Consider the following 22683-nt stretch of genomic DNA (forward strand, 5'->3'; position numbering starts at 1 on the left):
GTGCTATGTTTGTTAGCCTGTCTCCCTCCCTGGTCTAGGGAATAGCACTCATTCGTGAATCTCTAGTGCCATACACAGTGCTTGGCACACAACAGGCTTCGGGTTTTTCTGAAAGGAGTGGAAAAGCAGACAGAGGGAAAAGAAAGCCTGCAAACCTAAGTAAACAGTCTTTCTTACCGTCCCACCCATGTTTACAATCAATAAGCAGAATGTCCTTTGAAGAATAGCACTGGGTCTAGGAAGGGAGCAAAAACTCCAGCCCTATTGAGTTAGACTAAGGGCCTCAGCACCTACAGTCTGACAAGGGAGAGTGCTCAGTTCTGTGCTTCCCACAAGTAATTGACTTCTCTGAAAGGAAGAGAATCCACCTAACCCTTCTCTCCCAGAGGAATTTTCCTCTTCCATGACATTCTGCAGATTTCCGTCCTTGAGCTTCTGTACTGTTTTATATTATAAGCAATAACAACACCCACAACAAACCAGCAGTTGGGCCCTCGGAAATTAGCAGGGCTGATAGGGGGTCTTTAGCCCCCGTCCTTGAACTTCACAGTGGGAGCACTCCACTGGAACACTTTGTTCTGGAGAGCTGAAGCTGTGGGACTCCCACTTGTTCCTGTGGACAACTCATCCATCCTTTGGAAGACGGTGTGCGGGAGGGAAGCGTGGGTTAGAGTACCAGAGGAACAGCTCCTGGAAGGCCAAATTAGCCCAGGGAAATAGAAGAGGCTGTTGCTAGGCCACCAGCACGTACCCCCTCCTTCTCTCAGCTGCACTGCCTGCTGGTGACAAACTGTGAACTTGCTTGAGAAAAGATGCTCCTGAGACCAGGCTCAGAGGAGGAAGGGCAAGAGCAAGGACTTGAGGCAGGACTGAGGTTTTTTTTGTTTTTTGAGTTGGAGTCTCTGTCACCCAGACTGGAGTGCAGTGGCTGCTCCCAGCCACCACAGCCTCGCCTGCTGGGCTCCAGCGATCCTTCTGCCTCAGCCTTCCGAGTAGCCGGAATTACAGGCATGTGCTACCACGCCCGGCTGATTTTTTGATTTATTGTAGAGATGAGGTCTCGCCAAGTTAGGACTGAGTTTTAACACTAGCTGCCTCTGACTTGTGAGAGCAGAGCACGGGCAAGCCCCTTTTAAATGTCGTTTCTTTGTAGTATGGGTGACAGAACTTGCATCACAGTTATCTGGAGATTAAGAGATTTTTAAAAAGAGGTGTGTGTGTGGGAAGCATTTACACAGTGCCTAGTGGGTAACAGGCACTCAATAATAGCTGTGACGTTCACTGAGCACATATGTACTGAGCACCTACTGAGTATGAGTACTGTTTTAGGTGCCAGCAGTGAACAAAAGCAAAGACAGTGCTTGAGGAAAGGACTTTCTTGTGGAGGGGAGCTGGGTAAACAGACTCTGTGCCTTTGCATGCTGTGCTGGGTGGTGGGAAGCCCTGGGAGAAATGCAAGGAATGGAGGGCAGTATCAGGAGGCCCAGAAGAGCCTTGCTGCTGGGTGGAGTGACACCGGAGTAAAGACTAACAGATAGGGAAGAACTTTCCAGGCTGAGGGCACAGCCATTGCAAAGGTTGTGAGGTGGGAGTTCTGTGTTGAGTGAACACCTGGTGAGTGAGACTGAAGTTGGTCATTCAGAGCAGTGGGGGTGGCCAGAGGTTGGAGAAGTGAGGGGCCAGTGCCTGGAGGGCCTGTCAGCCATGGTGAGGACATTGGCGTTTAGTGGGTTGGGAGCTCCTGGAAAATTTTGAGCAGCACAGTGCTGTGGTCCAAGTTTTGTTTTAACAGGCCCTTCTGGCTGATGTTTGGGGAATAGACTAGGGGGCAAGGGTGGGAGCAGGAGCCCAACGGAGAAGCAGTGGTGGTGGCAGAATTGTTTGCTCAGACCACTGGATGCGAAGCGGCCAATACCATGCCTGCCTAGCACTCGGCAGGATTGTGTCAAGCCCTGTTATCAGAGGCCCTACTGTGGGGATGGCAGGCACTGACTCCTTATGTCCGTTCTCATCCTGTTCTCCCAACTGTATGGGCTATTTCAGTTTCCAGATGGAGAAACCAGTTCTTAGATACAGCCACTGATCCGGTTTCCCAGTAGGGTTTCAGTGCCTCAACAGGGAGGTTGTTGGTAGAACAGCTTCAGGTTGGAGTAGGGAGGCCTGGGCTCTCAGTTCCTTGGGGAAAATGAGCTCTTGGCTGTGTGAGCCTCTGGTTTCAGCTGAGCCTGGCCTTTCCAGGAGCAAAGTGTGGGTCCTGCATGGACAGTCAGAGGAACCTGGGTCCTCATGAAAATCACTCAGCCCTCAGTCAAACCTGGCCCACGGTGAAACCCCAGTTCACATTCTTCCTAGAGTGAAGCACTTTGAAAGGAAACTGCCTGGGAAATCCTAAAAGGTTGGGGAAGGGAGGAAAGGAGACCAGGCAAGAGCAAGTCACTTATCCCCATCCCAGCCCATGTGGGGTCAGGGCCCCGGCTCTTACCTGCAGACCAGGTGCTGCTACATGTCCCTCTCTAGCTGCTGCTGAGTCTGTTCACTGCCTGGAGAGTGGCCCTTGTCCCAGCTGGGTCCCTGCTCTGGGAAGGGTGGTGCCCGTCCCTGCTCAGCTGACTCACCTTGAACTGGGATGGGCCCAGGTAAGGCCCAGTGGCAAGGTAAACAAGGCAGGTTGCCAGGCCCAGAGGAGGCCCTTGGCCTTAGTTCTAGATTTGGAGGTGAGGTTAAGGCACATGCAGCTGCTGTTCAGATGAGTATGAACCAAGACTTCTCTGCCTTTTCTGAGGCACTCTGCATTTGAAATTGACACCTAGTCCTGCTGATGTAGGGGTGGGGGAGGCAGTTGACTGGAGGACTGTTTGGTGGTTTTCCAGTGTCTTAAAAAGTGACCATACCTTGTGACCCAGAATCGTTTTGGGTATTTGGTACAGCAAGGTCCCAGAGCCTGTCTGCCACTGTGTAGCTTCTAATAGGGAAAATCTAGAAATCCCAGATGCCCATCACTGTGGTCTGGTTAAATAAATCATCAGTAGAAGATCACAAAACTATTAAAGCCATTTAGGGAAGAAGCCATGAGGAAATGTTCCTGAGATACTGGTGAGATAATGAAAAATCAAGATAGTGACTCTGATCTTGTGTTTTGTGTTTATCTTTTGAAAAGTGGATGTGTGTTGAAAACAGTAGTAGGACATATGCTAACTGCTGAGTATCTGAATGGTGACGTTAAGCGGAGGTTTTCAGTTTGTATTTTTACGTGTTCCAAGGTGGTGGTGGCTTTTTTTTTTTTAAGTTAGTTTTCCTCTGAATGCTTATGATATATGTAAGGGGACAGCAAATTAAGTTTAATTGTTTTAAAAAGGAATTCAGCTCACTTGTCTCCTAGGAGAGGAACCAAGAAGCTGTGTTTTGGGGTGGGAGGGGATTTTTTTTTTTTAACACATTTTTGGTGTCTTTTAAATTTTGAAAAATTTTAATGTGTTACTTATTCCAAAAAATAAAGTTAAACAGAGAAAGAGGAAGAATTTAGTTTAGTTCCCAGTGGATTGGACAAGGGTGACTGTCTCCCTTGGTACTGGGCAGCCCCACGAGGAATGACACAGTGCACCCACTCGGGGTGTGGTGAGTATCGGTCTGCTCACCAGGCAGGCAGGCCAGCCAGCCCATGTCACAGTCCCTGTGGCCAGCTTTGAGTTGTACTTGCCTTGAGTGGCACATCCTGAGCTCAACTCCGGGGAGGAGACACTGGCTGCCTAGGAAGAGCTGACAGTCCAGAGTTGCACCAGGAAGTGCATAATAAGAGCAGTAACAAGACAGTTATCACTCATTGTGTCCTTACTGCTCCAGGCACCTTAAAGGCCTCACCTCAATGCTTCTCATACCTTCCTTGCAAAGCAGGTATGATTAACATCCTTCCTACAGGTGAAGAAACTGAGGCACGGAGAGGCTGAGTTCCTCTCAAGTTACACAGCTAGGAAGTGATCCAAAGGCATGTTTTCTTCTGAGAGTTGTGCTGTTTCAGAAGCTGAGGGGTAGGGTACACCTGGGGCCTGAACCTGAATCTGAGGTAACATGGCTGATGGGCCCATCTTTTGCCAAGTCTCCAAGGCCAAATCAGAGCAGAAAATAGAGACCCTGGCTGAACCTAGTGATACCCTCCCATGCACCCCTCAGATTACCCAGTCATAGCCTGAAAGGGCCTTTAGAGAAGATGGAGAAGGCACCAGGTCCTTCCAGGTGAGGGACTTGCCTGCAGTCACACAGCAGCATCCGCCTAGACATTGTCTCCATCTCCTACCTACACACAGGAGCTCTCTTTCTGCTCCCTGGTTCTTAGCTACTGCCCATCTCTAATTTACTCTGGTCACCAAGAAATGCCTTTCACTGGGCATGCCCTGGCTCTAACTCTCCAGTGGCTCCCTGCTGCTTCAGGACCAAGACTAAACGCCCAGGGCTGACCTTGAGGCCTGCATGACTCTCTCTCTCTATTACCTCTTCAGCCTTGTCCCCGGCACCTCAGCCTCAGCCAGGCCAGGATCCTCACCCTTCCCTCTCCCTGACTCCAAACCTTTTCCGGTGCTGGTGCTGCTGCTTCTGGAACACCTTCCCCCGCCCCCAACTCTGCCTAGCCAAATCCACTGAGTTCTGCTTCCAGAAGCCCCCCAGATCATCCCCGCCCATGTGGTCTCTCCCACCCGGCTTTGGACCAAACTGTCCTGCTTCATTCTTTAATACGAGTCATCTTGAGTTGTTCATGTGTACCTTAAGCCACCAGTTAGACCTAGGTTTCTTGAGGGAAGGGCCACAGTGGCTACTCTTCAAAATAAAAGTTGGAACCTGTGCTCTGACCAGGATATATTTCTGCTTTGTTATATATTTGTATGAACAGTCTTAAAAGGTCTAAAACTTTAGGTGGCCAGTATCCAGGCCCATGGCAGAGCTGAGGGGTTCACCACTACACCCCTTTCTGCTGAGCCCAGAGCCCGCTCATCATAGTGCTGCGGGCAGCTGCTGTCTCCTGGAGTTGGCCCAGGAAGCGAGATCCCTGTGCTGTACCACCTGGAATGGGGGCTTCATGATGGCAGGAGCTTGTCCATAGGGTTCCTATCCCTAGGGCCTGGTACCATGCCTGGCATACAGTAGGCTCTCAAATACTGAATGAACAAATGTCTCTCCTGGAAAAGTCAATCACAGTTACAGACTTAGATGGCTGACCCTTATTTAAAAGATGAGATGGGCATCGGATCTGAGTCCCAGGTCTGTGATGTTGCACAAGTGACTGAATCTCTCTGGCATTCAATGAATGTTTGTCTCCTACTTCCTCATGGCTGTGAGTTACAGAAACACAAGTCATCTGGTTCCAGTGAACGTGGAGGCACTCTTCCCGAAGAAGGGAGAATGGCGCTGGCAGAGAAGGAGCAGCTGGGCACTCTGACCCTCTGCACAGAATGTGGGTAGGGTGGCGCGACCCGGGCTTATGGCACCGCGGCTGCATCCCCACTGCAGGATGGTAATAACAGGAAGAGCAACCGTTTACTGAGCTCCTGCACGCTAGGCGCTCTGCTGGGCACTGGGCATGCGCTGGTCTTGTTCACAGCAGACCCTGCTTCAGAGTGCAGCACCTCATTTAAGGCCACAGCCTGAGAGAAGTAAGGCTGGGGCTTGGCTGTGGACTGAACTGAGCCACCTGAGCTCTAGGAATCTCCATCCTGTGCAGCTGAGTCAGATTTTCCTGTAGAGAGCCTCAATGAATTCCTAGGTAGACTTCACCCCAGTCAGATGGCAAGAGTCGGGCCGCATGGTCTCTTAAAGCATGATGTGCATGAATAGCCCAGGGAAACATGCCTTGGGCTCCCAGCAGCCTCAACGGAAGACAGTACTTGTCAGTGGAAGACCTTTGCCCTGCTGAGCCCTTTGCTAAGTTAGGATGGACAAATCAGAGCAGAAGCTTGGCAAAGAGGGGCTTGGAGGGGGCTTACATAAGACTGGCCCACAAAAGCACAGGACATTCCCAAGATCTCTAGAGTGACTGCCTATTTGGGACAGTTTTGGGGGGTTGATGGAGATGGGGGCTCCATTGAAACAGAAAGATGTGTGCCCTTGCAGCAGTGTACAAGGTGGGGAGCAGGAGAAGGAAGGCAGGGTGTGGGGTGGAGGCTGGTCAGGTACAGTAACCTCCAGGGAAAGTCCCCTGGGAAGGTGGAGCAAGCAGGAAGAACTGGGCTTAGAAGCTGTCGCCCTGCTGTGATGGGTGCCCCAGCTCCTTGCCCCCCAGATCTCCATCGACGCCCTGTGTTGACAGAATGTTCACTCCTCACAATGGGCATTTGGCATCGGCCTGGCATTGCCTGGCATGTCAAAGCCACCCTGTGGATACAGGTCCATTATGCTTCCCTGAGGCAGGTGTGTGGGGAGGAAGCATGTCAAAAGCCCTGCCCTGGTCCTGCCTAGCACAGACAGCTAAGGCTTGGGTTTGCTTTTCAAAAGTCTCAAGTAGCCACCTCTGATGTGTTACAGTTCTGCTTCTGAGCAGAGAAGCGGGGGAAAGGGCAGCAGAAAGACAGACTTCCCTGAAATCAGGAGCTGGTTTGTTAATCTGAGTGAGCATGATGTTTTGCAGATTAGACAAACTGAGTCCTGGAGGGGTCAAACAACTCCTATAGTAACGCAGCCAGTGGCACAGGCAGGGTGAGGAGCCACATCTGCTTTCCCATAACCACTAGGGGAGGAAAACTGGGTCACAAAAGGTCACATAGCAAGTCACCAGCAGAGGCAGGATCCAGTGACTCCAAATCCTGGTCTCTTCCGGCTACCAGCCTGGAAAGTTTGCCCAGCCCTTTCACCCACTTTCTGCCTTGTGCTGCGGAGGAATCCAGGTGTCCGACAGGGAAAGACAGCATGCTCTTCTGAGAAGCCTACTTGGGCCGGGACACTGGAGGCTGATCTGGTCCCCTGCACTCTGACTGGAAGCAGTATTTTGAAAGCCAGTGTCGAGCGAGACAATCTCTCTGAGGACATTTGCTCGTGGCTGCTTGCATGATCTTACTTCACCTTGGGCAGACCTGACAGGTGCTTTCCTCCCTTGTTTTCTGTTTTTTGATCAGGGAGATAGACAAGTAGGACTCGCAGTTCAGTGCTCCCAAACAGGGCAGGAGGGGCCTGGCTGAGCACCCCTAAGGTAGAGTTGGAGAAAGTGCTGGAGCACCGATGCCTCCCTAGCCAGGCTGGAGCTGCCCCCATCTTTCCAGGCCAGGGCGGAACGGGAAGCAGGAACAATGGGCAGCCGCTGCTTGAGTTCCTGAACCAGGGGTGGGGTGGTCAGGCCTGGCCACCACCAAGGCTGGGGGTGTGAAGTCCCTGGGCGAGAAACTAACATTGAGCGACTAACATTCTGAGCACTTACTGCGTAAACGTTTTTGCTGGATTATCTCATGGAATCCTCACCTTACCTCTGTCATTAGCCCCATTTTACAGATGAAGAAAATGGGGAACAGAGAGTTCAAGTAAAACGTCTAGGTAAGTAAGATGTGAAAGCAAGACTCAAACCTAGGCAGTCTGGCTCCAGATTCTGTGCTCTTAGATACTATATATTTGTATGTGTATATACAGTATTCGACATACAGGCTATGTATACTTTTTCACTTAATGCGTCATTGACAGCTTTCCATCAAGATCATCATTGCTTAAAGTGCTGACATGTTGGGACCTTGTCCGTGTGCCCCATCCTGCCACAGTGCATCTGTCCCACATCCTGAGGGTCTGGATTTCCACCACTGGTGCTGTCATTGTGTTGAACTGTATTCCTCTCACTTGGATTGATAACAATGGTGGCACCACGGGGTGAGCTGGGGGGTGCTTAAGCCCCTCTTTTTTTTTTTGAGTTGGAGTCTCACCTCAGTTACTTGGGCTGGAGTGCAGTGATGTGGTCATAGTTCACTGCTGTCTAGAACTCCTGGACTCAAGCTATCCTCCTGCCTCAGCCTCCTTAGTAACTGGGATTACAGGTGCAAGCCATCGCACCCAGCTAATTTTTTTTTTTTGGTAGAGACAGAGTCTCACTATGTTGCCCAGGTTTCTTAGTCTCTATCATAAGCCCCTCCATCACCCAAATAGACACTATCTAGATAAAATAATGTGCTTATTATGAAAACAGTGCTTCAAAACAAGCTTTCCTCTTTGTCCAATCAGATCGTTACACCCAAGCCCTCCCACAGAGAAATTCCCCAGAGAGCCTGGCTAGAGCAGTAGCCAGCTCTGAACACATGATTTGGAAGCACTGCAGATTTCTTAGAATCCAGTGGGGTGGAGGTTTGGAGCCCAGAAAGACACAAGAAGATGCAACCTGGCCTGCTGGTGGCTCTAGGAGGAATGGGTTGTGGCTCTGGCCTGGGCTGTGTTTTTGGCCTTTACATAAGATGAAGGCCTCAGATTAGTGCCATCAATGACTGGGAAGGCCTGTAGGACTTGGGACTGTGGGGCACCTCTTACCTGGTTCCCTTTCATCTTAGGCAGACTGAGAGACCCCAGTGCAGTGGAGACAAGGGACGGTGGAGCGTGGGTAAGGATACTCTACTACAGCAAGTAGGGGAGGCTGACGGGGCCGCTCCCACAGGAATCATACACCAGCTGGAGAACCCCCTGCCAGAGTCCCCTTTGGGCTCCTCCAGGACCCCCTGCCAGGTCCTCATTTGGGCCCTTTCAGGTCAGCTGAGAGCACGGGATAGGGCACCAGACACCTGAGTTGTGTGTTCTAGTTTCATCCCTGCCTGTGGGCTGCTGTGCTATCCTGGGCAAGTCGCTCTCCCTGGTGGCCTCTGGCTTTCCATCCCTGCCTCTCTAGGAAACACCATGGACGCTTCCTTTCTGACAGTTGGTCTAGCAAAGATGCTTTTCCTTTCTGGGGTCATCTGAGCTGCCAGGTGGGTGATACAGAAGTCACTTCCCAAACCTCCACTTATGATGGTATGTATGTTATTCCCTAGCTGCCTTCCAAGGATGGCTATGTCACCATCCTTTCCCCTTATGGCAGCTGCCCCGGTGTTCCTCTGGGTACACCTTCCCTCTGCTGCCTCGGCCATGTGCAGCAGGTACTCCAAGGTGAAGAGAGTGACCAGGCCTGCAAATCTGTGCATTCCTTTCCCCAGACCTCAGAGGAGTTTGGGGGAAGAGTCGCGTGACCAAGTTCCAGCCAATGGCATCATGCTTAGGGCTGGTTCTGCCTGTTGGGAAGTTGGCAGCTTCAAACCAGAGAAGGCAAAGCTGGGGACAGAGAGACGAGGGATCAGGGCCTCACGATGTAGCTGAAACCTCACATCAGCTGTGCCTGAAGACAACTGCACACCTGAAGGCTTCTCCGCTTCAAGAGCCAGTGGAGGTCCCTTTTCCGCTTAAGTCGATTTGAGGCAGGCTTTGTGTTGCTCCCAGCCAGAGGAACCCTGACTGCTTTGCTGACTTTACCTGATTCTTTGACTCCATCGATTTGAGATGATTCTTAGAGGAAAATATTAAATCTAAGTAATAAATACAAGTTTTTTAATTTAAAGAGATGCATATCAAATGTGCTCTTTAGAAAACTGACAAGAGTATCTTTTATTTCTTTTTTTTCAGTAATTTACTTCTACAATTGCATACCACTGCCTCTTTTGTTGATATGATCCAAGTTCTTCACCTGTAGAGTCCGAACTTTAGGTGAATTTGGCAATTTTTACTTCTAATCGCATTGCCTGACCAGCAATTATCAGTCTTCTGATACTTGGTAACCTTTCATTTCCTTGTGGCATCATTTTGGAAGTCACTTTAAGTGATAATAAGGGAATCTGGTAAAAATTCCACTGGGCTTGATCACAGCCGCCAGACCCCAACACTTAACTCAACCGCCGCCTGCTGGCTGGCACAGTTCTTGGACATCAGCTGTGGGCCCCTCCTGCTTCCAGCAGGGTTGAGATGGTACCAGTGGGGAGGCAGTGTATCAGAACTGGTGTGACCACAGTTACCATTTCTTGGGAGACAGGCACTGAGCCAAGCAGAACAGAGATGTGACCTTGAGTAAGTAATGTCACCGCTCTGTTTCTCAGTTGCCACATCTGTAAATGGAAATGGTAACTTTATAGTGTTGATAGGAAGATTTAATGAGCAAAGTTCATGTAAGACCCTTGGAACAATCTGGTACATGAGAATTGTCAAATGAATAATCATTTGTTGTATGTTATTTTATTTAATTCTCACAACTACCCTTTGAGGTCAATCTGATGATCCTACTTTGTGGTTCATGACACTGAGATAAAGAACAAGAAGAGGCATGTCCAAGGTCACTCATCTGGGAAGAAGATTGGACCTTGGACTCAGAACTGGGCCTGTCCAGTACCCAGGCCTGTGTTCTTAACCATAATGACATCTTGACTTCCAGCCACGGTGTAGGGTGTGGGAGGATGGAGTGAACGGGGGCCGGGGGTCCAGTGCTTAGGCATGGGGCAGGGGCTGTACTTGTTTGCCAGCTGAGCTCACTGTGCAGACCACTGTTTTGCGGACTCCTGAACCTCTGAAAACTCCAAAGGGGTTGTGGGGAGAGACTGGTCCAAGGACGTATAGCCAGTGAGTGATAGGGCTCAGGCTAGACCCCCATTTTGTCATTTTGGAAGTCATTTTAAGTGATAATGAGAGAATCTGGTAAAAGTACCACTGGACTTGATCACAGCCACCAGAACAATTAACAGGTATGTTAAGGTTATTTCCCAGCTTCCTTCCAGGGATGGCTGTGGGGTCACCATCATCCTTTTCCCTTCTTATGGCGGCAGCCCCAGTTTTCCTCTGGAGACACCTCTCCTCCACTGCCTCAGCCTCATGCAGTGGGTATTCCAAGGTGAAGAGAGGTCCTTGTACTTCAGTGGCCTCACCCATGGATGTTTATCCTAGCACCTCCAAGAAGCCCTCCCGGGCTACCCCAGTCTATGTTCATGTGCCTCCTGGCAGCGGTCACAACACTCAGCATTTCCTTCATGGACTTTGGAGTCAGGGGGACCTTGGTTTGAATTCTACCACTTATTAGCTGTGCAGCCTTGGGTTCACGCCTCCCTTACTGAATCTCAGTTTCCTCACCTGTGAAATGGATTATGAAAACCCTCCTAATGGGTCCATGTGGAGCTTCTGGTGAGGCCAGTGTGAGAGGGCTGAGCGCAGCTTGGTGTGGAGGCAGCTTCCATCCACCACCTGCTCAGAGAAGACGGCTGCCTCACTCCCCCACCTCTGGACAACATCATTATTTTCATTAACAATCAGGAAATAAAATGAAGAACAATAATGACCAGAAAGAAGATGCACACAGTGAAAATCTTTTACTGAATTTCACATATTAAGCCAGTGAAAAATAACAAACTGAAGCAAATATAATCTTGCCATATAAAAAGAGAAACAGTCATGAATTGATACTTTTAAATCACACTCATGTCTTTTTTTGCAAAAAAGAAAACACAACACATTAAGAAGCATGTACAGAGGAGCGAGTCATGAGGTTGGAGTGGGACTTGAACAGGGAGGGTAGCGCGGGGGCCGCCCTGCTCATTGTCACATGCTCGCTGCTCACTCCCTTGTCGCTGTCTCGGTGCAGAGGTGTGTGGGATGCAGGAGGAGGCGGGAGCTGAGGCTCAAGCTGAGTTTGAGCCATTGCAAACTGTTAGCAGACTTGAAAACAAGTGCCTCTGCTGAGTCTGGGTGTGTTGGGTGCTGAGTGTGACTAGAAGTTCTCTGGATTAACTTCCATGCATAATATGCTTATCACAGGAAAGGTCGATTTGAAATGCACTAACGTTATATTATTAAAACTTAACAGTAAACACAGTGACTGTTTAGGACTTAGACTAACAAATAGTTTTCGGAGTAACGTAATCTCCAACCTTGGAACTGCCAGTGCATTTGTCCAATAAACATAGGATCTCAGTAAGTTGGGGTCTGATGTTCTCAGTGGTTCCTGCGCCTGGAGTTGCCTCGTGGTTGCCTCTGTGGCCACCTCTTATCTCAGCCTGGGCACACATGCCTTCCTGGTGACAGAGGTCCTACAGCACTGGGCTGGGTCCCCAGAGGACATCCTGCAGTCCCTAGCCATCTCTTTTCCAGTGGGTTGTGCTGCAGCCAGGCTGGATTAAAAGGCATTCCTGTTCCTGCCTGGAACCTCTGCCCTGTTCCTACTTTTCATCTGAGTCTGACTCACCGCAGGGATGTGGGGACACCAGACTGCCTGGAAGAGAACACGTGCTCACACACAATGCATACACCCCACGTGCCACAGTGCTTTAGCTGAGGGCAGTGAGGTGGCCACAGGGAAGAGCCAATGGAGCAGGCCATGGCCTGGCTGTTCACTCCCCAGGGTCCCTAGTTGTTGCTACTTTGAGTAGATAGGATTCTTCTAGAGCAGAGAAAAAGGCTGAATTCTTGCTATGCCATAAGGTCTTTTATACTCAGTTTCCACTACATTCCAGAAGAACCTACATAACAACAGAGGCCCTTCCTCATAAATTCACCGAGGTTGAATTTTCCTGGTTTCAAAAGCTTCAATATTCCCATGTCCAGCCTTCCAGGGACCCGACTCCTCTCCCAAGCTCATCTGGTCAGTTTCCTGGGTTCTTTATTCTGCTGTGAGACCTCCTCATCCATCAAACATGCCAGAAAGGTCATAATGCCATTTGCTGGCAGATAGTTCTCCCCGTGAAGCCTGGGGGTGTTCAGAGTCCACCAACATCCAGGAACAGCTGGGAAGGTTTCTCTGCTGGATGCACACAAAGGATCCCATATGAGTCACATCTACCTTGTCTGTCTGGAGCATAGAGGAGCCCTTGAAGGAGACATCCTTGTCCTGACACCTAACAGACACATGGAAGTGAAGTTCCATGCTGATGATGATGGGGGCTCTTTTGCTTACTACTGTGCTATAATATATAATGTATAGTATATATAATAGTAAGTATAATATATAATACTCAATACGTATTTCTCCAATGACTGACTGGAGCCACATTTATAGCATGCAAAAATTGCATAGAACAAAGAAATACTTTTTTACTCATCATTTAGCAAAGGTTTAAAAGATAGAAATTTCCTATTTTGGTGATAATGCAAGAAAATAAGCACTCATCACTGCTAGGTGGGCAGGACAACTACATGGGTGGGCTGCACTACTGATGGAGGAGATTGTTATAAAATATATCAAAAACTTGAAAAATGTTTGTACTCTGAATCAATAGTTCTACTACCGAGACTTGATTCTGAGGACTAACTGTGATGTGCTCAGAGCTTTAGCCAAGGATCTTCATCACAGGGCTGATGAGAGCCAGGAGTCCCAGTGGTTAAAAGTAGTGAATGAGTCACTAAAGAATGTCACACTCACCCATACAACAAACGCTGTTCAGGAATTTAAGTGACCCTGCAAGAGTAGATCTAATAACTCAGGCAGGGAGTGGCATGTCCAGTGGAAACCCATTTTTCAAAGTGGGTATATGTATATGTACACATTCTGTGTGTGCACCAGAGAAAAGCCTAGAGCAAGCTGCAGGATATCTGAATGGAGACTTACAAATGCTGGTGATGTTATTGTTTTTATCCATTTAATAGTTTTTCCAAAATAAACTATTAGCTGCACAATTTAAAAAAATTCTAGAAGTATTTTTTAAATGCTGGAAGGAAATACAATAATAAATTATAAGTTGTTTTGGAGGGATAAGGTTTTGAATTCTATATTTCTCTATTTTACTGTAAAGCTATAGTAATTTTATGGTGGAAAAGTAAACTTTTAAAAGAGAAATAGAGGATTTGAGAATCATGAGGATAGATAGATTGCTGAAACTTGATGCTGAAACTTCTCCCTTTTAATTTCAAAAACAAGATGATAGAAAAAATTAACAATATATACATAAAATACACACACACACACACACACTCATTCTCAAAATCTCTGTGGACAAGAAATGAAAAGTGTAGACATCCCACTGTAGTAAGTAGGGGTTGAGCCCCAAGGCCTATGGGAACTGGGCCTGGAAATAGGCTTTGGGCCCAGGATGGTCCAGGTGAACCTCACCTCCTGGTGTTCAAAGCCTTGTGTAGTTCCCCCTCCCATGGTGAGTCAGGGCTGGCTTTGTTCCTAGTAGAGTATGATGGAAGTGACAGTGTGTGACTCTCAAACCAGGCTCCAGAAGGCATTGCAGCTTCCACCTGGGTGTCTTAGGTCACTTGCTCTGGGGAAACCAACCACCATGTTGGGAGGACATGCAAGCAACCCTGCAGAGAGGCCCATGCAGAGAGGAAGGAATCAGAACACAAGCTACCCTTCAAGTTGACAATTGTCTCCGAACACAGTTTTAAACTATGTGTCAATGGCACTTGTGTCATGACTAGTGAACAAATATTGATATATTATTATTAGCTATAGTCAATAGCTAATAAGTTTATGAGACTATCTCTTTCTGTGCAGATCTGTGGGCTTTTGACAAATGTATAACACCAAGTACTTACCATTCCACCATCATACAAGGATAGTTAGACTGCCCTAAAAATGCCCCATGCTCCGCCTGTTCATCCCTTGGCCTTCACACCAAAGCCCTGGAAACCACTGACTTTACATTTTCTGTAGTTTTGCTTTTTGCAGAGTGTCACCTAGTTGGAATCCTACAGTATGTAGGCCTTTCAGATGGCTTCTTTCACTTAGTAATACACATTTCTCCCATGTCTTTTCATGGCTTGCTGGCTCATTTCTTTTTATTGCTGAATAAAGTATTTCATTGAGAGGATGTACCAGCTTTTGTTTATTCATTTATCCATTGAAGGACATCTTGGTGGCTTCCAGTTTTTTGTAATTAGGAATAAAGCTGCTATAAACATTTGCTTGCAGGTTTTTGTGTGGACATAGTTTTCAATTCAATTGGGTAATTATCTAGGAATGCAGTTGTTGGATTCTATGGTAAGAATAGGTTTGTTTTATAAGAAGCTGCCAACTGTCTTGCAAAGTGGCTGTACCGTTTTGCATTCTTGTCAGCAATGAAAGGGCATTCCTGCTGCTCAGTATCATTGCTAGCATTTGGTATGATTGGCTTTTGGTGATTTCAGCCATTCTAAAAGGTATGTAGTGGTATCTCATTTTAATGTGCAATCTCCTAACAACATTCAATGTGGAGCATTTCTGTGCTTATTTGCCATCTGTATATTTTCTGTGATGGGGTGTTTTTTCAGACCTTTTGCTCATTTTTAAAATGGGCTGTTTTCTTATTGTTGAGTTTTAAATGTTTGTGTATTTTGGACACCAATCCTTTATCAGATATGTGTTCTGCAAATAACTTCTGATCCATGGCTTGCCTTTTTATTTTAACTTTCTTTTACAGAACAGTTTTTAAAAATTTTCATGAAGTCCAACTTAAGAATGTTTTCTTCTGTGGGTTGTTTTGCTTTGGGTATTTAATTTAAAAACTCATCACCCAACCCGAGGATACCCAGATTTGTTATCTCCTATAAGTTTTGTAGTTCTGTTTTACATTTAGGTCTAAGATCCATTTTGATTTAACTTGTATAAAAGGTGGAAGGACAGTGGCTGGAGTCACTTTTTTTTTTTTTTTGCATATAGTGAATTGCAAAACCATATTGTCCAATTGTTGTAGCACCATGTGTTAAAAAGACTATTCTTCCTCCAGGGAATTACCTTTGCTCCTTTGCCAAAGATAAATTGACTATGTTTATGTGAATGCACTTTGGGGCTCTCTATTCTGCCCTTTGACCAGTTTATCTATTGTTTTACCAGTACCATACTGTCTTGATTACTGTAGCTGTATGGTACCTCTTAAAGTCAGGTAGTATCAATTCTCTGACCTTGTTTTTCTTCTTCAGGACTGTGCTGGTCATTCTGGGTCCTTTGGCTTTCCATATCAACTTGAGAATCGGTTTGTCAATAGCCACAAAATACCTACTGGGGTTTTTATTGGGATTGTGTTGAATCTATAGACTGAGTTGGGGAGAGTTCTCAGCTTAAAAATGTTGAGTTTTCCTATCCATATACATAGGATATGTCTCTATTTATATCTTTTTAAATTTTTGTTATCAGAGTTTTGTAGCTTTCCTCATATAGATTCTGTACATATTTTGTTAGATTTATGCTCAAGTATTTCATGATTTTTGGTGCTAATGTAAATGGCATTATGTCTCTAATTTCAAATTCCAGCTGTTCAAATTGTTGGCATATAGCAAAGCAATCAATTTAAAATTTTTCTAATTTTATTTATTTCAGTTTTTTAAAGATTTGAGGTCTCACTCTTACCCAGATCATAGCTCACTGCATGATCATTGCTCACTGCAATCTTGAACTCCTGGGCTCAAGCAATCCTCCCATCTCAGCTTCCTGAGTACCTAGGACTATAGGCATAGGCCACCACACCTAGTTATTTTTTTATTTTTTAATATTTTTATGTAGAGAAGAGGTCTCACTATGTTGGCTAGGCTGAAAGGCAGTGGTGCAATCTTGGCTTACTGAAGCTTTGACCTCCTGGGCTCAAGCAATCCTCCCACCTCAGCCTCCTGAGTAGCTGGAACTATAGGCATGTACCACCACACTTGGATAATTTTTACATTTTTTTTGTAGCCCAGGCTGGTCTCTAACTCCTGGCCTCAAGCAATTCTCCTGTCTTGGCTTCCTAAAGTACTGGGATTACAGGTGTCAGCCACCACCCCAGCCCAACTTTTATACATTAATTTTATGTCCTGTGACTTGCTATAATCAATTATTAGTTCCAGGAGTTTTTTATTTTGTTTTGTTTTTTGTCTGTCAAGTCTTTAGGATTTACTATGTAGACAATCACGTTATTTGTGTACAAAATAGATTTATTCTTTCTCAATCTGCATGCCTTTTATTTCCTTTGTACTAGCTAGGACTTCTAGGACAACATAGAATAGGAGTGCTGAGGGGGCACATCTTTGCCTTGTTCCCAATATTGAGAGGAAAGCATTCAGTTTCTCATAATTAAGTGTTAAGAATGTTTCCTAGTGTTCTGAGGTTGCTAAGAGCTTTTATCCTGAAAGGGTATAATACTTTGTCAAATGCTTTAGTCGTATCTATTGATATGATCACATGATTTTTCTTCTTTAGCTTGTTGATTTGATGGATGGATTACATTAATTGATTTTTGAATGTTGAACCAGTTGTTCCTGCCTGAAATAAGTCCCACTTGGTCATGATATATACCTCCTTTTATACATTGCTGGATTTGACTTGCTAAAATTTTCTTGAAGATTTGTACATCTATGTTCATGGGCAATATCTTCCTTTCATCTGCTTTTTTTTTCTGTTTTCAATTTCATTGATTTCTACTCTAATTTTTGTTATTTTTCCTCTGACTTCTGTCTCTAGTTTCTTAAGTTGGAAACTTATATTATTGATTTTAGATCTTTCTTCTTCTTCTCCTTTCTTTTCTAATTTTCTTTTTTTTTCTGACAAGGTCTCGCTCTGTCACCCAGCTGGAGTACAGTGGTGTACATTGTAACCTCAACCTTCTGGGGTCAAGTGATCCTCTTGCCTCAGCCTCCCAAGTAGCTAGGACTACAGGTGTGCTCCGCCACACTTGGATTTTTTTTTTAATCTTTATTTTTTGTAGACCTTAATACAGGGCCTTCCTGTATTGCCCAGGCTGACTTTGCCTCAAGTGATCCTCCCATCTCAGCCTCCTAAAGCATTGGAGTGTGCGCCACTGTGCGTGGCCCTAGTTCTTGCTCTTTCTGAAATACACATTCAGTGCTATACATTTCCCTAGCACTGATTGTGTTGTCTCACACATTTTGATAAGTTGTATTTTCATTTTGCTTAGCTCAGAATATTTTTATATTTCTCTTGAGACTTCTTTGACCTATGTGTTATTTCAAAGTGTGTTGTTTAATTTCCAAATATTTTTGGATTTTCCAGAGTTTTTTTGTCCTTGATTTCTAGTTTAATTTCGTTGTGATCTGAGAGTAAACCTTGTATGATTTTTATTCTTTCAAATTTGTTCAGGTGTGTTTTATGACCCAGAATGTGGTCTATATCGGGAAATGTTCCACATAAGCTTCTAAGAAAGCGTATTCTGCTTCTTTAAAGAATTCTATAAATGTCATTTACATCTAGTTGATCAATGAAGTTATTCAGTTCAACTATATCCTTACAGATTTTCTGCCTGCTGGATCTGTCAATTACTGATAGAAAGATGTTGATGTTTTAAACTATAATAGTAAAATCATCTATTTCTCCTTGCACTTATATCAGTTTTCGTCTCATGTATTTTGGTGCCTTGTTGTTAAATGCATATATACTAAGTGACCCCTTTATCACTACATGATGTCCCCTTTATTCCTGAAAATTTACCTTGCTCTGAAGTCTGCTTTATTTGAAATTAATTCAGCTGCTCCAGATTTCTTTTCTTTTCTTTTCTTTCCTTTTCTTTTCTTTTCTTTTCTTTTCTTTGAGTCAGGGGTCTCACTGTATTGCCCAGGCTGAAGTGCAGTGGAATGATCACGGCTTCCTGCAGCCCTGACCTCCCGGACTCAAGCTTTCCTTCCACCTCAGCCTTCTGAGTAGCTGGGACTACAGGTGTGTGCCATCACGCCCAGCTAATTTTTTAAAAAATTGTTTTTGTAGAGATGAGGACTCACTATGTTGTCCAGGCTGGTCTTGAACTACTGGGTTCAAGCAATCCTCCTGCTGAGGATTATAGGCATGAGCCACTGTGCCCAACCTCCAACTCTCTTGATTAATGTTAGCATGATATATAGCTATCTATTTACTTTTTTTCTTTCAATATTAAAGAATTGTGGTTTCAATACATATAAAGTGTACTATCTTAACAATTTTAAGTGTACAATTCAGTGCTAGTAAACACATTCACAAAGTTGTGCAGCCATCGCCACCCATCCATCTCCAGAACTCTCCATCTCACAAAAGTGATACTCCATACCATTAAATAAGAACTTACCACTGCCCTCTCCCCCTAGCCCTTGGCAACCACCATTCTACTTTCTGATTCTATGATTTTGACGACTCAGGTACCTCATACAAGTAGAATCATACAGTATTCGTCTTTTGGTGGCTGGCTTATTTCACTTAGCACAATGGCCTCAAAGTTCACCTCCATCTCAGTTGTAGCAACATGTCAGAATTTTCTTCCTTTTGAAGGTGGAATAATTCATTTTATGTATGTACCTCGTTTTGCTTATTCATTCAATATTTGATGGACACTGAGTGGCTCCCACATTTTGGCTATTGTGAATAATTTGTCCATGAACATGGCTGTACAAATGGTTATTTGGGACCTGCTTTAATTCCTTTAGATAGTTCCCAGAAGTGGAATTGATGAATTGTATGGTAATTCTAATTTTAACAGTATGGAAACTGCCATACTGTTTTATTCCATAATGGCTATGCCATTTCATACTCCCCTAACAATATACAAGGATTCCAGTTTCTCTGCATTCTCACCAACACATGTATTGCTTTTGTTGTTCAATCCCTTCACTTTTAATTTATCTGTCTTTGTAGTTAAAGTGGAATCTCTTGTAGACAGCATATAATGAGGTCTTGTTTTTTTTTAAAATCTACTCTTGCAATAGATTTTAGCCTTTTAAGTGATATAGACCATTCACATTTAAAGTACTTGCTGGTATCGTTGGATTAATATCTTTTAAAAACTGTTTTGTATTCATTACCCCCTTTTTTGTGTCTTTTAAATCTTTCTCTTTTTATTCCTTCTGTGGTTTTAATTAAACATTTTATATGGTTCCTTTTTCTCTCCTTTCTTAGTATATTATTTATACTTCTTTTAAAAAATTGTTAGTGGTTTCCTTGGAGCATGTAACATACATTTAGAATTAATCTAAATCCACTTTCAAATTACATTATACCACCTCATGGGTAGTGCAGGTGCCTTATAATAGATTATTAACAATTCCTGTCTCCCTTCCCTTATAGCATAGTATTATATGTTTCACTTATCCACATGCTGTAATCACCTGGCTCACTGTTGCTATTATTACTTTGAACAGAGTTATTTATAGGACCAGATAGATATGTAAAAAACACATTTTATTTTACCTTCATTTTTTCCTTCTGTCATGCTTTTCCTTTTTGTAGATGTGAGTTTCTGAGCTATATCATTTTTGTTCTCTCTGAAGAACTTCTAAAAATATTTTTTGCAAGGCATGCCTGCTGGTCACAAATTCTTTGTTTTTGTTTTGTTTGTCTAAGAAAACTTATTTCTCCCTCACTTTTGAAGGATAAGGATAATTTTGATGGATAAAAAAATTCTAGGTTGTGGGTTTTTTCTTTTAATACTTTAAATATTTCATTCCACTCTTTTCATGCTTGGATAATAGTTTTTGTTGAGAAATCCAATATAATTGTTCTCCTTATTCCTCTGTAGGTAAGGTGTTTTTTCCTGCTCTGACTTCTTTCAAGATTTTCTCTGTCTTTGGTTTTCTGCAGGTTGAATGTACTAATATTTAGGTGTAGTTGTTTTTGTTTTTGTATTTTTCCTGTTGATCTGAGCTCCCTGGATTTGTGTTCTGGTATCTTTCATTAATGTTCTGTTATCTTTCATTAATTTCATTAATTTAAAATCCTCAGCTATTACTACTTCAGTCATTTCTTCTGCTTCCTTCTCTCATTCAGCAGCTTCTAGCAGCTAATTTTTTGATTTATTGTAGAGAAGAGGTCTTCCCATCCTGCCCAGGCTGTTCTCGAACCTATGGGTTTAGGCAGTCCTTTCACCTCTGCCTCCCAAATTGCTGGGATTACCGGTGTGAGCCACCGTGCCTGCCGGTTCTTTATTAAAATTATTTTTCTTGTTGTATTTCAGTTGGCAAGTTTCTTGTGACATATCTTCAAGTTAACTGATTATTTCCTTAACTGTATTCTGTCTACTAATAGGCCCATCAAAAATATTTTTTGGCCGGGCTCGGTGGCTCAGCCTATAGTCCCAGTACTTTGGGAGGCTGAGGTGAGTGGATTGCCTTAGCCCGCAGGTTCTAGACCCACCTGGCAACTTGGCAAGACCTTGTCTCTACCATAAATAAATTTAAAAAAAATTAGCCAGGCATGGTAGTGCACACCTGTAGTTCCAGCTACTTGGAAGGCTGAGGTGGAAGGATCACCAGAATCCAGCAGGTCGAGGCTGCGGTGGCCTGGAGCATGCCGCTGCACTCCAGTCTGGACGATGGAGTGAGACTCCAACTCAAAAAAAATTTTTATTTTTTTCATTTCTGTGCAAGTGAGTTTGATTGCTTGAACTCCTTTTTGGTTCTTAGAATTTTCATCTCTCTGCTTACATTACCCATCTGTCCTTTTGTGTTGTCCACCTTTTCATTAAGAGCTCTTAGCATATTAGTCATCGTTATTTTAAATTCCCAGTCTGATAATTCCAAAATCTCTGCCATATCTGGAACAGGTTCTGATACTTCTTTTGTCTCTTCAGGTTGTGGGGTTTTTTATGTTGTCTGTTTGTTTGTTTTTGCCTTTTAGTATGCCTTATGATTTTTTGTTGAAAGCCAGATATGATGTATTGGAAAGCAGGAACTGAGGGAGTGTAAGGTTTTGTGAGAGACTGTGTGGCTGTGCATGTTGGAGCCTTCTGTTTCCTCTAGCATCCCTGTTGTCTCCTGCTATGGTGTGAATGTCTTTGGCGCCTCTAAGATTCATGCTGAAGCGTCGTCCCCACTTGCTGGGCTCAGCGCAGCAATGTTGGAAGGTACAGGTTTCAGGAGGTCATTGAGTGATGGGAGCCCTAACGTTGGGAATGAAATTAGGTGCCCTTATACAAGGGCTTGGCTGAGTGAGTTAGTCCTTTGTGCCTTTCTGCCCTTGTCTGTGTGAGAAAACAGTGTTGTTCTCCTCTGAAGGACAGTGTTCAAGAAGTCATCTTGGAAATAGAGATGTAATTTAAATCTTGTTGGTTCATGGTGCTGTGAATTTATCCTCTATCTTTAATGATTTTCTGTCTTGTGGTTCTATCAATTAGTGATAGAATGATATAGAATTCCACAACTATAATTGTGGATTCATCATTTCTTCTTTCAATTCTATTGGTTTTTGCTTCGTGTATTTTGTAATTCTGTTGTCTAGTGCATACTATTTTAAGGTTTTAATATCTTCTTGGCTTGGAGTTTGCTCAGCTTCTTAAATCAGAAAATTTATGTCTCTTACCAAATTTTGGAAGTTTTCAGCACTATCATACCCAGCTAATTTTTTTTTTTTTTTTTTGTAGAGACGAGGTCTTGCTATGTTGCCTAGGCTGGTCTTGAACTTCTGGGCTCAAGTGATCCTCTTGCCTCAGTCTCCCAAAATGTTGAGATTACAAGCACCCAGTCTTGTATTTTTTTTTTTTTTTTTTGAGTTGGAGTCTCACTGTGTTGTCCAGGCTGGAGTGCAGGGCATGCTCTCGGCCACCACAGCCTCAACCTGCTGGGCTCAGGTGATCCTTCTGCCTCAGTCTTCCAAATAGCTGGAACTACAGGCACATACTATCATACCTGGCTAATTTTTTGATTTATTGTAGAGATGAGGTCTCACCAAGTGGCCCAGACAATCCTCTTGCCACCTCCCAAAGTGATGGGATTATAGGTGTGAGCCTGGCTATCTTGTTTTTTTAAATGAAAACTTTCTATTTTTCTACTACCTGTTTTGAGAATGTTCAAAGTTACTTGTTGAAA

Source organism: Carlito syrichta, unplaced genomic scaffold (genome assembly GCF_000164805.1).
Source record: "Carlito syrichta isolate Samal-C Ts95f unplaced genomic scaffold, Tarsius_syrichta-2.0.1 Scaffold274096, whole genome shotgun sequence".
NCBI classification, from domain to species: Eukaryota; Metazoa; Chordata; class Mammalia; order Primates; family Tarsiidae; genus Carlito; species Carlito syrichta.